General features: G+C 45.8%; 1 protein-coding gene across 1 annotated transcript in view; it reads left to right on the top strand.

Moving 5' to 3' along the window:
* Positions 1–12,200, top strand: part of LIX1 (limb and CNS expressed 1) — a 56,871-nt gene that overhangs the window by 23,607 nt on the left and 21,064 nt on the right. The window lies entirely within an intron of this gene.

The raw sequence follows: 12,200 nt of genomic DNA, 5'->3' as shown, positions 1-12,200 counted from the left end.
AAGATATTACTCCTAACTCTGCTAGGTAGCAAGACTAGGAAGGAAAAGTAACATTTAAAGTTGTTTTATTTCTATCTATGGTTAGAGTTTTAAATGTGAATGAATTTGAATGTATTGGTTTAAAAGAACATCTAGTTCTCTCTGGGTTTAATTTGTACATAATAACCACCGCCCTCATCCGCAAACTCCAACTTTCATGACCATGAATAAGCAGGATTTGGTTGTACTCACACCCAGGCATGCACAGTGTCTTCATATGTAACAAATACACTCATTATATGCTACCTAAAATGCAATGCATTTGACAGGTCAATGAATGGATCTAGAGGCTAGGAGTCTAAGAACTTACAGAGTTTTTGTTTTTGTTACCTAGAGAATTATGAATTTCCACATCATCTCATAAATTTTGACCCCAAGTGATAGGATGTCCCTCAGGCAGCAGATTCAACATCCTCCTTGTGGTCTTTTCAAAAACAGAAAACAAAAGGGAAAGCTGAACTCTTCAGCAGGGGGCCTCTGGGTGATTTCTCTGACCACTTCAGGGTCTCCCTTTCCGTGTGTTTAAATCATCATATTTTAAGGTTCTCAAGGGGATTGCTAACATCCTTGCTTTAAAAGACCCAGAATTTCCTGAATCAAATATGTTTTGAAAATGTGTTTGGGTGGTTAGCTGCCAAATCTGGCCCCCTAACCAACCATTTGGCCTTCCAGAATGTGATTGTAGGAAGGAAAACCAGCGAGCAAAAAAGAGAAGGAAAATTCCTCCTATAGCAATGTCCTTACCCTTTCTTTGGTCAGTTTAGAAACCATCTGAAATGCTATTTTCACCCTATAACATTTCATCATGTTTTTGCCAGCAGTTGGCCTGTGAGAGCCTAGATGCTCATTCCTGCAATGCCTTTCACATAATCCAATGTCACCCTTGTGCATTGCAAATCATTTCACGATGGATGATTAATGCCAAGACCATGTGCTGAGACGTGGAGAAACCATTATGCCAGCAGTAGCCTTCTCACTGAGCCGTGGACGTCACGTCCGATGGTGCCAAGTGATTGAAAATACTTGAAGTGGAGTACAGGACTGGAGGGCAGGACTAATCCCTCTGGTTTCAGGCAGTTTCACGAAAGCTGCCCCAGATTATACTCATTCATTCTTTAGAAAAGGGTATTCAGACTGGACTTGAGTTTTTTAGTTCATCAAAGGAAAGCAGTCCAGTCAAAAGCTCTGATGGACACAAACCACTGGTTTTTATACAAAGAAACCTCCCACTGAAATAAATGGGAGGCTTGTTTCCATGAAGACTAATTAAAAATTGTGAGGTCATCTTGACACACAAACTCAAAAGGGAGAGAGAGAAACAGGAGAAGAGAGAGGCATCCAACCCTCACCCTGCCTTTAACCCGTGCCTTTGTAAACTTTGACACTATAGAAACAGGGAAGTGAAAATAGGATTTTATTTTCAAATATGTGAATGATAAACAAAATACTCTATTGCTGCAAAATTATCTTTTCCACATTGTCACACTGAAACACATTAGCACTTTTAATATTAGTACTGTCATCATGCCTTTTATGAAAGAAAGTGTTTTCTATTATGACAAGCTATAAGTTGAAATTCATGCACTTCGGACGTTGTCTCTTTATGCCACTTTGGTCCAGGCAGTTAATCCTTCCCGAGCCACACATCATGACCATGAAAACTTGCAGTAATTTCCATTTTTCACAATAAGAGCAACACAAGGGCCTTCACATCAGCGTCTGGCTCCCCTCTTGGTGAACTCAGGGAAAGCCACTCTTGGTTTCAGCAGCTGTTTTTGCTTCTCAATCCAAAAGGGGAACTCAAGTATTTTATTTTCTTTCATATTTTGATTTAAAAGGTTTGCAGTTCAGGTCTTATTTTCAAGCCAGTGGTCTTCTATATAGAAGTCTGCTGGGGTGACTTAGGTGAATAAAATTCCATCTTTATTTTGAGTAAAAAAAAAAAAAAAGGCAAAATTTCCCTTGAGTGGAGTCCTAGTACATGCAATTATTTACGTGCGTGAATTATTATTGAATCGAAAGCATGCCTCCTGGCTACCACACTGTCGTGACAGCTCAGCCTTTTTGAAGTGTGAGACACTTACCCATTTGGGAATCACATCCTTTTTGCAAGGCTTTTTGGTGTTGTTAAAATTGCTGAAGAAAATAAATATAGGTGTGATAAACTCTGGGGCCTGGGAAGCTGTGCGATGCCAGGCACCCCATGGGGTTGCCAAGGCAAACAGCTGATTGACGTCTTCTCATTAGTAACCAGTGTGCAGTGTTGTGAGAAGGGCCCCACAGTTAGCCCAGAGCACACGCACTCCTCCGGAAGCTCGGTTTCTGTTCTCAGGCCAACCACTCTGGTTTCCCAACCCAAGTCACCACCTATAAGGATCCCTACAGAAACCACTTTCCCAAGGAGCCTTCTGCCTAAAGGCAGGATCAAAGTGTTTACTTTTGTTTTATTCCCCTTAAGGTGGCAAGCACACTTCACCTGCATTATCAAAACACGTGTTCTGTTCTCTCATGCATTGAATGAGACTTCTCAAAGCCCAGGGAATTAAAGGTATAAATCACAATAAATTAAGTTTATAAAATTAAGCTTTTCCCAGGAGAGAATGACTAAGAGAAAATTTGATTTACTGATATACTTGACCAAATGGAATTGTAATGCTGTTTTTGATGATGATTAAATAAGGCCTGGCCTTAACATTCCATACCCTGGATAGAGATTGAGTCCCTGCCATACGGTTGAGACGGTTGCCTCAGTGCCAGCCATTTCTATTTGAAACCACCCGTGACCTCTTCCTTGCTTCCAAGGTTATGCACCTTGATTGGAGGCACTACCTGCTGTGCACTGTCACTGAATTCTGAAGGAGGGATTTCCTGGCTGAAGCCCCCATGGGGAGGCAGCCTGGTTTGCAACTAATGAGACCCGAAGATATTTATAACCCCTTCCCATTTGAAAAGTCATAGCCAGCTAACGATCAGCCTTAAATGACTTGCCCCTGAAATCAGGAGTGCCGACTGTTTTAATGAGACCTTTTTTTTTTTTTCCTAGCCTCATTGCCTAACTTTAATCATTTCTTTTCTTGTTAAGCATAGTGAAGGGAGACACTTGACCTCCGAATAGAACAGTAGAAGGCAGTGAAAGGAATCCTGAGAAAAGGCTGCGCTTGCCACTGTCTCCATAGTGGTTTCCCAGCGCCTGGCATGTAAACCCAGGAAGATGCTCACTGTCTCCAGGTTGCGGAGCTAGGAAGTCTGCCTCCATCTCTCCTAAACGCCTCCCATCTTCCTCATGCAGTCAGAGCCAAGTCCTTTTACATCAAAGCCATTATAAAAATAAACCAAATTCGTGAGCCCTGATCAGTTCATCTTGTCTTCACCTTAGCTTTGAAAAAAAGAAACGGAAGGGGAGAAAAAGAGAAAGAAAAGAACTCTCAAGGAGCAGAGTACAACATGGGTTTGTAATAGTTACCAGGGTCCCCGGGCTAGGTATGTGCAGGGAATAGCATGCGCAGCGAGGTAACGAGCGGGGCCCAGGTGGTTTATATTATAAAAATAACATTCTGACCCACCATGTGCCTGAAACGTTTCTTTCAGTTGACAGGAACTGCTGAGTTTTCTCTGAAAATTGGACTCCCAGACCAGCCCCTCCCCCACATGCAGCAAAGTTCCCCCACCCCCAGCTCACACACAGCTCCAAATTGTTCCCAACGTATTCGCCGCCAGCCTGACCCAGGGAGAGAAGCGATATTAACTTGGGTGACTGAGTTTCGACGGTTGCCCTTTTTCACATCGCCATCTGGAAGTGGAAAAAAAAATGCTAATAGAGCCACAATTAGATCAATTGGAGCACATGCAGATGTGCAGATGTTCGTGCTTCGGCCAGGGCAGTCAAGGTCTTAAAGTACTGAAAGGGGGACTGTTAGCTCAGGGCCTGGCTTGTGGCAGTCTTTGTGCTGAAGGCTTGCTGTCAGGATGAAACCGAGGTGTGGGTGACATTGAGCAGAGCTGGCAGGCCATCCACACGAGCTCTGCAAGTCACTTGCTCAGACTCGGACTCCAGGTTGCAAGAGCAAAAATGTTTCCAACCACCTGAAGGACAGACGCAACCGCCTAAAGGATTCTCGGCCCTCAAAGAGCCTGTTCATTTGGCTTCACCACCTGCAAAGTCCTGGCTGGGGAGAACCCCGTGGGTACCACGTGCTATCCAGTGAATGCCACCTGAGTACCACTGACCTGCACTTGGCCCCAGGGAGGACGGCATCTTCCACTCTGAGTTCTCATTTCTCTGCCGTCTGTCACGTTTGCTGTTCCACTCTTGCTCTGAGTCAAGCCCTGTGCTCCTTATAGGCCACGTTTCCACTTCTGGGCTACCATAAGTAGGCACTGTGTAAAGGTGCTAACTTGGTTTTATGCGTGTTTGATCTGCAGACTTTTTTCTTGATGTATTTTAAGCATACATTCATATGTATATGAATAATTCTAGAAAGTCTATTGTTGAGTTGAAAGCAATCCTTTATACTGATGTCTTTCCACACACTTTTCTAAAGAAATTCTTACTACAGGTTGGAAATAGGTACAATAAAATCTCAGAACATAGCAGCTACTACTCCTCCCATACATACTACCTCTGTTCTCATACAGCTCATGGGAAAAAATCATTTATCCAACGATGGCTACCAGGAAAGTTAGTGTTCAGAGTCTAAATTGTGTCAACTGGGCTAGAAGGTGCTTCTGTCAACAGGAACACACCTATAAATAGTTTTCAAATATTTCACAACCAATTAATAATAAAACTAATTTTTCATTAGGCATTTCTAACATGTACATGATGACCAAAATTTTATTTTGATTAATTTAAGAACGTCTGTCCATCCTAAAAATTGACTAGCGACTGTTTTATTTCAGGATAGCCCATTGGCCCATAGTTAATCTTGCCTGGATCTTGGCATTGCATGGTAGCACCTTGGAGTGCTACAGTGGAGTGCTCATGGAAGAAATAAAAGTGCTGAGCAGTGGCCGGCGCCGCGGCTCACTAGGCTAATCCTCTGCCTTGCGGCACCGGCACACCAGGTTCTAGTCCCGGTCGGGGCGCCGGATTCTATCCCAGTTGCCCCTCTTCCAGGCCAGCTCTCTGCTGTGGCCCGGGAGTGCAGTGGAGGATGGCCCAAGTGCTTGGGCCCTGCACCCCATGGGAGACCAGGAGAAGCACCTGGCTCCTGGCTTTGGATCAGCGCAGTGCGCCGGCCACAGTGTGGCGGCCATTGGAGAGTGAACCAACTTCAAAAGGAAGACCTTTCTCTCTGTCTCTCTCACTGTCCACTCTGCCTGTCCAAAAAAAAAAAAAAAAAAAAAAAAAGTGCTGAGCAGAAAAGTATATGTTCTTCCCAAGAGCCTAATTTCAGAAGAATTATCCAAAGGATTTTTTAAAGACTAATTTATTAATTTATTTGAAAGGAAAAGTGGCAGAGAGGAAGAAGCAGAGACAGACGGAGAGATATCCAGTCTACATTGGTTTACTCTCCAAATGCCTGCGATAGCTGGGGCCAGGTCAATCTAAAGTCAGGAGTTAGGAGTTAGGAAGTCTATCCAGGTCTACCAGATGGGTGGCAGAGACCCAGGGACTTGAGCCATCACCTTCTGCCTCCCAGGTGCATTAGCAGAAAGCTGGATTGGAAGCAGAGGTGGAGGTGGAACTCAATCCCAGATACACCTATATGGGATGAGAGTGTCCCAGGCTGTGCCACAACACCTGCCCACTTATTTTAAAATCTGAAACAGTGCTTCCCTTGGCTTTTGAGTAGAAGCAGTACTGTAGTGGGAAATTAGCATTCTTGGTGTTAGAAGAGGTAGATTTATCATGGAGCCAATGAAACGCCTGCATAGGCTCCATGCAAGTGACAATGACAGCTGCTTCTGCTGCTTTTATTTATTTATTTATTTATTTATTTGAAAGTCAGAGTTACAGAGAGAGAAAAAGAGAGATCTTCCATCTACTGGTTCATTCCCCAGATGGCCAGGGCAGCCAGAATGGAGCCAGGACAAAGCCAGGAGCCAGGAGCCTCCTTTGGGTCTCCCTCTTGGGTGACAGGGGCCCAAGCACCTGGACCAACTTGCACTGCTTTTCCCAGGCCATTAGCAGGGAACTGGATTGGAAATGGAGCAGCTAGGACATGAACTGGTGCCTGTATGTGATGCTGGCATTAGAGGCAGCGGCCCAACCTGCTGTGCCACAATACTAGCCCTCATGTTATCTTTCTTAAACATGGAGTCCTAAACTGAGAGAGCTCCAGGACTCATAAAGTCTGCCTCTGCCCCTGCCAGTTAAAAATGAGACTCACCTGAGGCAGACATTTGGTGCAATGATTGACACCCTTGGCACACTCACATCCGGTATCTGATTCTGATCCAGCTTCCTGCTAATGTAAGCCCTGGAAGGTGGCAGATGATGGCTCAAGTACTTGAGCCGTGAGTCACTGCCATTCATTTGGGAGAACCAGATGGAGTTCCCAGCTCTTGGCTTCATTCTGGCCCCAGCTGTCGCAGGCATCTGGGAAGTGAACCACTGGATGGGAGATCTCTCTTCCTCTTTCTGTCTTTCAAACAAAATTTTCTTAAAAATTACAAAGAAAGAACTGAGACACAACATTGACAGACAGGAGCAACTGTCCTCTAAAAGCAGTCTGAGGTCCGCCTGCTTCAGAATCCCTGGAAAGGACCCCACAAGGAAGTTCCCCCAAGATGCATCTGAGGAGGCTGGTTCAGGAGGTCAGGAGGGGCCCCAGGATCCACAAGTTTGACGAACTTGGAAGTGATCACGCTACGGACAGCCATAGTCAGGAACAACAGATCCAAGCTCCTGGCCTGGGCCTGCGGGTGATCATAGTGTTCCCTGTGGGTGCCTGGTGGCTTGCTGGTAATTCATACACCAGAATCAGGGCCAGAAGGAGCTGATCTTGGGGGGAATTTATTTTCCACTAAAGCTGCTGCTATTTAATATAAACGATGTTTACTCTTGAAGACTCATCGAATGCCTGCTAAAATTGTTGAGCTATCCTGTGTGGTAGAATTCCACAAAATCTCTTGGCCCCCTACTCAGTCAGGAGAGCCCTTGTAGCTGGAAGGAGACTCTTCCAACAGAAAATGATCTCAGGTCTGGTCACATCTGGCCTTGCTAGCTCTCATTTCCCTCCCCTGGAGCCCAGGAAAGCATCAGAAGGATATTAAGATAATTATCAGCACATTCCTCACTTCAGCTCTCACCATCCTCCCTGGCCTCCTGTTCTCCATAAAACCACATTTGTCATGAAGGGATGGGAAGAGAAATTTCTAGAGTCTCACATCAAATAACTCCTGACGGGGATGGTGTTAGCCTAGCCTTTAAAACACCAGCTAAGATGCCCACAGGCCAGCCGGGGTGCCTGGTTTGGATTCCTAGCTCCAGCTCCTGATTCTAGCTTTCCACTAATGCAAACCCTGGAAGGCATAGTGATTGCTCAACTAGTTGAGTCCCTGCCACTCATATGGGAGACCTGGACTGAGTTCTGCTCTCCTGGCTTTAGCCTGGCCTGGCCCCAGCAATTGTGGGTATTTGGGAAGTGGACCTGCAGGTAGAGCAACTTTCTCTCTCTCTCTCTCTCTCTCTCTCTACCATTCCTCCTTTCTGTCTCTCTGCTACGCAAATAAATAAATAAACAGCACGTGGAATCAGAGCTGGAGCTTTGTCTAGGGTACTATACTGATGTAAGGAATGCTGTGTGACCTTAGCCAAACGATACATGGGTGATGATTTCTATGAGGAGAGAAAAGAGCACAGTGTTAGATAGACCTGTGGGTTAATCTTGCTTTGTTTACTTTTTAAGCTGCATGACCTTGAGATACATAAGTTCCTTAAGTGTCTATCTTCCCACCTGCTAAATAGAGATAACAACCAAACCCACTTCATAGGATTGTTGTCATAACGACACATGATAATAAACTTGAAGTACTTAGCACCATGCCAAGGACATAGAGTCAACAACGAGTCCTGTTAAGGAGCGCTCCCTTCAGGGTATGTGGGAGAGTTCCTCATTGCCTGATGTGAGCAAAGCCTTTGTAATGGTTAACTACTGCTGCCTAACAAACCGCCTCAAAACTTGCGAACATTTATTGTCCGGCACAGTTTCTGAAGAGCAGGAATCTAGACGCAGCTTAGCCGGGCCATTCTGGCTCACGGCCTCCTGGAGGCTGCTGTTGGCTGGAGCTGCGCTCAGCAGCAGGCTTGACTGAGACCAGACCATCAGCTTCCGGGCTCGCTCAGCTGGCCATAAGCAGAAGGCGTTGTCCCCGGCCATGGGGGTCTCTCCGTAGGACGGCTCACCATGTGGCAGCTGACTTTACTCTGTACAAAGAACCTGGACAGAAGGTCATGGGACCAAGACAAAGTCACAGTCGCTTATTATCAAGAGCGACATCTCATCGCTCCTGCCGGATTCTGCTGGTTTCACAGAACGGTTGGGGTGGGAGACTGCGGCAAGGGGGTGAATCCCAGTGGGGAGGAATCGCGGGGCACACGCCGCAGGCTGACTACCACGGCTTCGCTTGCCTTGTTTGTTTTAACGTTGTATATTTTATTATTTATTTGAGAGATAGAGAGATCTCCCATCTGCTGCTTCATTTCCCAAATGTTTGCAACAGCCAAAGCCGGGAGGCCAGAACTCAATGGGGGTCTCCCATGTGGGTGGCAGGAACCAAACTACTTGAGCCATTACCTGCTGCCTCCGATAGTGTGCATTCAGAGGGAGCTGGCATCAGAAACTGGATGCAGGTGGCAAACCCTGGCACATGTGGCACACGGATATCCCAACCCTGTGCCTTTAACCCTAAGGCCAAATGCCTGCCCGGTCCCACTGCCTTCAATAGCTTTCCTGAGCAATGCCCCGCAGTTTGCCCTTATTTTTTTTTGCTTTAATTTTAGATTAGTCAAGAGGCTTTGAAATGATGAGGGCAGTTTATAATCTAGCAGCAAGTGAAAGACATGTGAGCATCAAGATAAATGTCTGAGTGGGGTCTGCTGGCCGCTTGGAAAACATGTGGCTCCACATGCCTGAGAATTCCACAGCTGACTTTGGTAAAAGCTCGGCTATTAAATATTCCAGCTCTGCACTTTCACAAAGTGCAAAGGACAGAAGTTGTCTCTCTATATTCACAAGCAAGAGCGGCTAGGGGAGAAGGCATAGTTTACAAATCTGTATTTATGATTGAGATCTGGCTACAAAACAGCAAGAATAAACCATACAACCTGGGAAGTCCAGTTGTAGCAGGAAGTTGCTTTGAAATAACATCATACTTCACTCACTCCCCAACTGTCTTTGACGACCAGTCTGGACACCAATAAAATGTCCTGTCACTTACCGTATTTTATTTTCCTACAGTGTTTCCCACTGTTTGATGGTTAACACTGGCAGGGCCTGTACTTACAACAGCCCCATGCTCAGATTTAGAGATGCCAAAGACATGGTTTCTTGGCTAAATTTCTTGCCCAAGGAGGAAGTTCTTCTGGGTCGAGAGATCCCATTCAAAGAGCCCTAGAGAAATTCTGCAGCCATTTCTGGCTTCGATTTGTAGTCCCAGAATTTAAAAGAAAGCGGCTGGTTAACATTATAGACATTTTGAAGTACTTGTCTTTCAGAAATGCAAAGAATAATAGCAAGGAAAGCCCTTTGATGGCTCAGAATTTGTTTTATTTTATGTACTTATTAATTGGTACACTTTCTCCTCCATTTTAGGCGAGGATTCTGTGCATTGAAACAATAAAATAAGTAAAGACATGTGTCTGCTTTAAAATCTTGATATTGGTTAAGTCTCCCTAGCCCTTTTTCCTGCTTTCTGGGTAAAGGCTTTCTGTCCTCTCAGCGGGCTGCACTTTGATCTTCGAAACAGTGCCATTTGGCTGTAAATGTATGGGGTGCCTTTGATCTAGTACTTAGCTGGCCTTATTTAAAATAGATAGCTTCTTTTATCTGAGTCGTGTTTACCAGTTCTCTCTCTCTATGAAAGATGGTTTAAGTTGTTATTGTTTAGATAGAAATTTGTTTCTTAGGAGTGCACCAATTAGATCTGAACCCAATTCCGTAAATTCTAAACCCCCAAGAGCTCTAGTGTAGATTTTGTAAAGCCATGTCCTGTTACAATGAGCTGCACCTAGAGCTGTCAGGTGCTACTTGCAAACGCTTGTCTGCTTTTCAGTAGGGAACTGACTTTCTGAAGAAAAGCAAACATATCCCACACTCGGGTCCAAAAAAAAAAAAAGTCATCTCAGTGTGTAAATGGGACTCATTTTATTTTAAAAGGTGTATTTATTTTATGTGAAAGTCAGAGTTACAGAGAGAGAGAGGTCTTCCATCTGCTGGTTCACTCCCCAAATGGCTGCAACAGCTGGATATGAGCTGATCTGAAGCCAGGAGCTTCTTCTGGGTCTCCCATGTTGGTGTAGGGGGCCAAGCACTTGGGCCATTTTCCACTGCTTTCCCAGATGCATTAGCAGGGAGCTGTATCAGAAGTGGAGCAGCTAGGACTCAAACCAGCACCCATATGGGATGCTGGCACTGTGGACAGCGGCTTAACCTTCTACACCACAGTGCTAGCCCCCACTCCTTTTGTTTTTATACATTTTTTAAAAATAAAAAGTCTGTATCTAGGGCCAGTGCTAAGGTGTAGTAGGTTAAGCCACCACTTGCAGTGCCAGCATCCCATATAGATGCCAGTTTGAGTCCCAGCTGCCTCACTTCCGATCCAGCTCTCTGCTATGGCCTGGGAAGGCAGTAGAAGATGGCCCAAGTGATTGGGCCTCTGCAACTGCATGGAAGACCTTGAAGAAGCTCCTGGATTCTGGCCTCAGATCGGCCCAGTTCTGGCCGTTGTGATCACTGGGGAATGAACCAGTGGATGGAAGACTTCTCTCTCTCTACCTGTCCCTCTCTCTGTCTGTAACTCTGCCTTTCAAATAAAGAGAGAGAGAGAAAGAGAGGGAAAGAGGGCGGGAGGGAGAAAGAGAGAGAAAGAAATCTGTATCTTTCATCCTTGTCTTTAAAGGGGTTTTCCAAGCATTCTATCCAGTGCCTTAGTGATTTGTTGTCTAGTTTCCTAGGCTGTATTCAGTTATTCATTCAACAAACTAAGATGGGATGCTCACATAGAGAGCCCCAGCAAACAGTTCCGTTGCAGTGTGGTCAGTGCTTCTGCGGCAGCCTGACCTTGGGAGTGATCAGGGAAAGCCTCTCAGAAGGACCACTGAAGTCCCCAGCCACGTCCATAATACAAAGCCTCCTACTTGCTCAGACCCCATACGCCTTGGAAGAGACCCAAACTTTGAATGGCCTTGATGCCTAAAGCTACCCAAAGCCTTTTTCTTTGTCATTCAACACCAAAGAGAGAAATCCCAAACTACTTTCCATGTACGTTTTAGAACTTGAGTTCCAGCCTTCATTTAAAGGGTACATGGAAAATCAGTCTTGGTTGCACAGTTAAAATCGTTCCTTCTGCCTTTTATTCTTCTGCTTTGATATAGTTTTCCATTCTCTTCAATACTAATGTTTTTGCCATTTCAAAAGCCTTGCAGTTAGTACATCCACACACTGAGCTCCTCCGAGTGCTGCCCCTGGCCCAGGATCTATGCAGGATGCTCAAGAAATGTACAAGGGAGAGGGGGTGAGGGAGAAAGGATCGGTGCTCAAGTACAGGATCACTGCAAGGCGGTTTGCAGGGAGCATCACTAGTGGGGGCAGGGGGAGGGAGGGGACTTAGAGCCAGATCAGAGAACTCAAGCCGAGATTGTGGAGCTGGGGAGGAGAGGAAGGCCTTTGGAGGGCCGGAGAGTGTTCCTAGGACAAGGCAGAGAGAGTCCGCGTTGAGCCAGTGCTGAAAGTGAGCAGGGGGCTTGGGCTTCTCCCCGGGAGTGGCACAGAGCCCCTGGAGCTGTGAAGCTGCAAAGTGAGTGTGAGCTTTGGTGCTGGCCCTCTTGGTTCACTGCAGCCCCCAAGCCGTACTGACTCTGGCAATCATGCCTTCTAGGTCATAGGAGCCTTGGGGCTTGGAGAGCCTAGCTCCGCCCCACCCTTCCCCCACCCCTCCGCATTAGTCCAGTGAGGACATTAGCTCCCAGGGTTCAGGTGGTCCAAGTGTTTTGGCCA

The sequence above is a fragment of the Oryctolagus cuniculus genome, chromosome 14, assembly GCF_051225735.1.
Source record: "Oryctolagus cuniculus isolate XC-2025 breed Fujian yellow rabbit chromosome 14, ASM5122573v1, whole genome shotgun sequence".
Lineage (NCBI taxonomy): Eukaryota > Metazoa > Chordata > Mammalia > Lagomorpha > Leporidae > Oryctolagus > Oryctolagus cuniculus.
The sequence above is the reverse complement of the archived record's forward strand: the minus strand, read 5'-3'. Positions and strand labels throughout refer to the sequence as shown.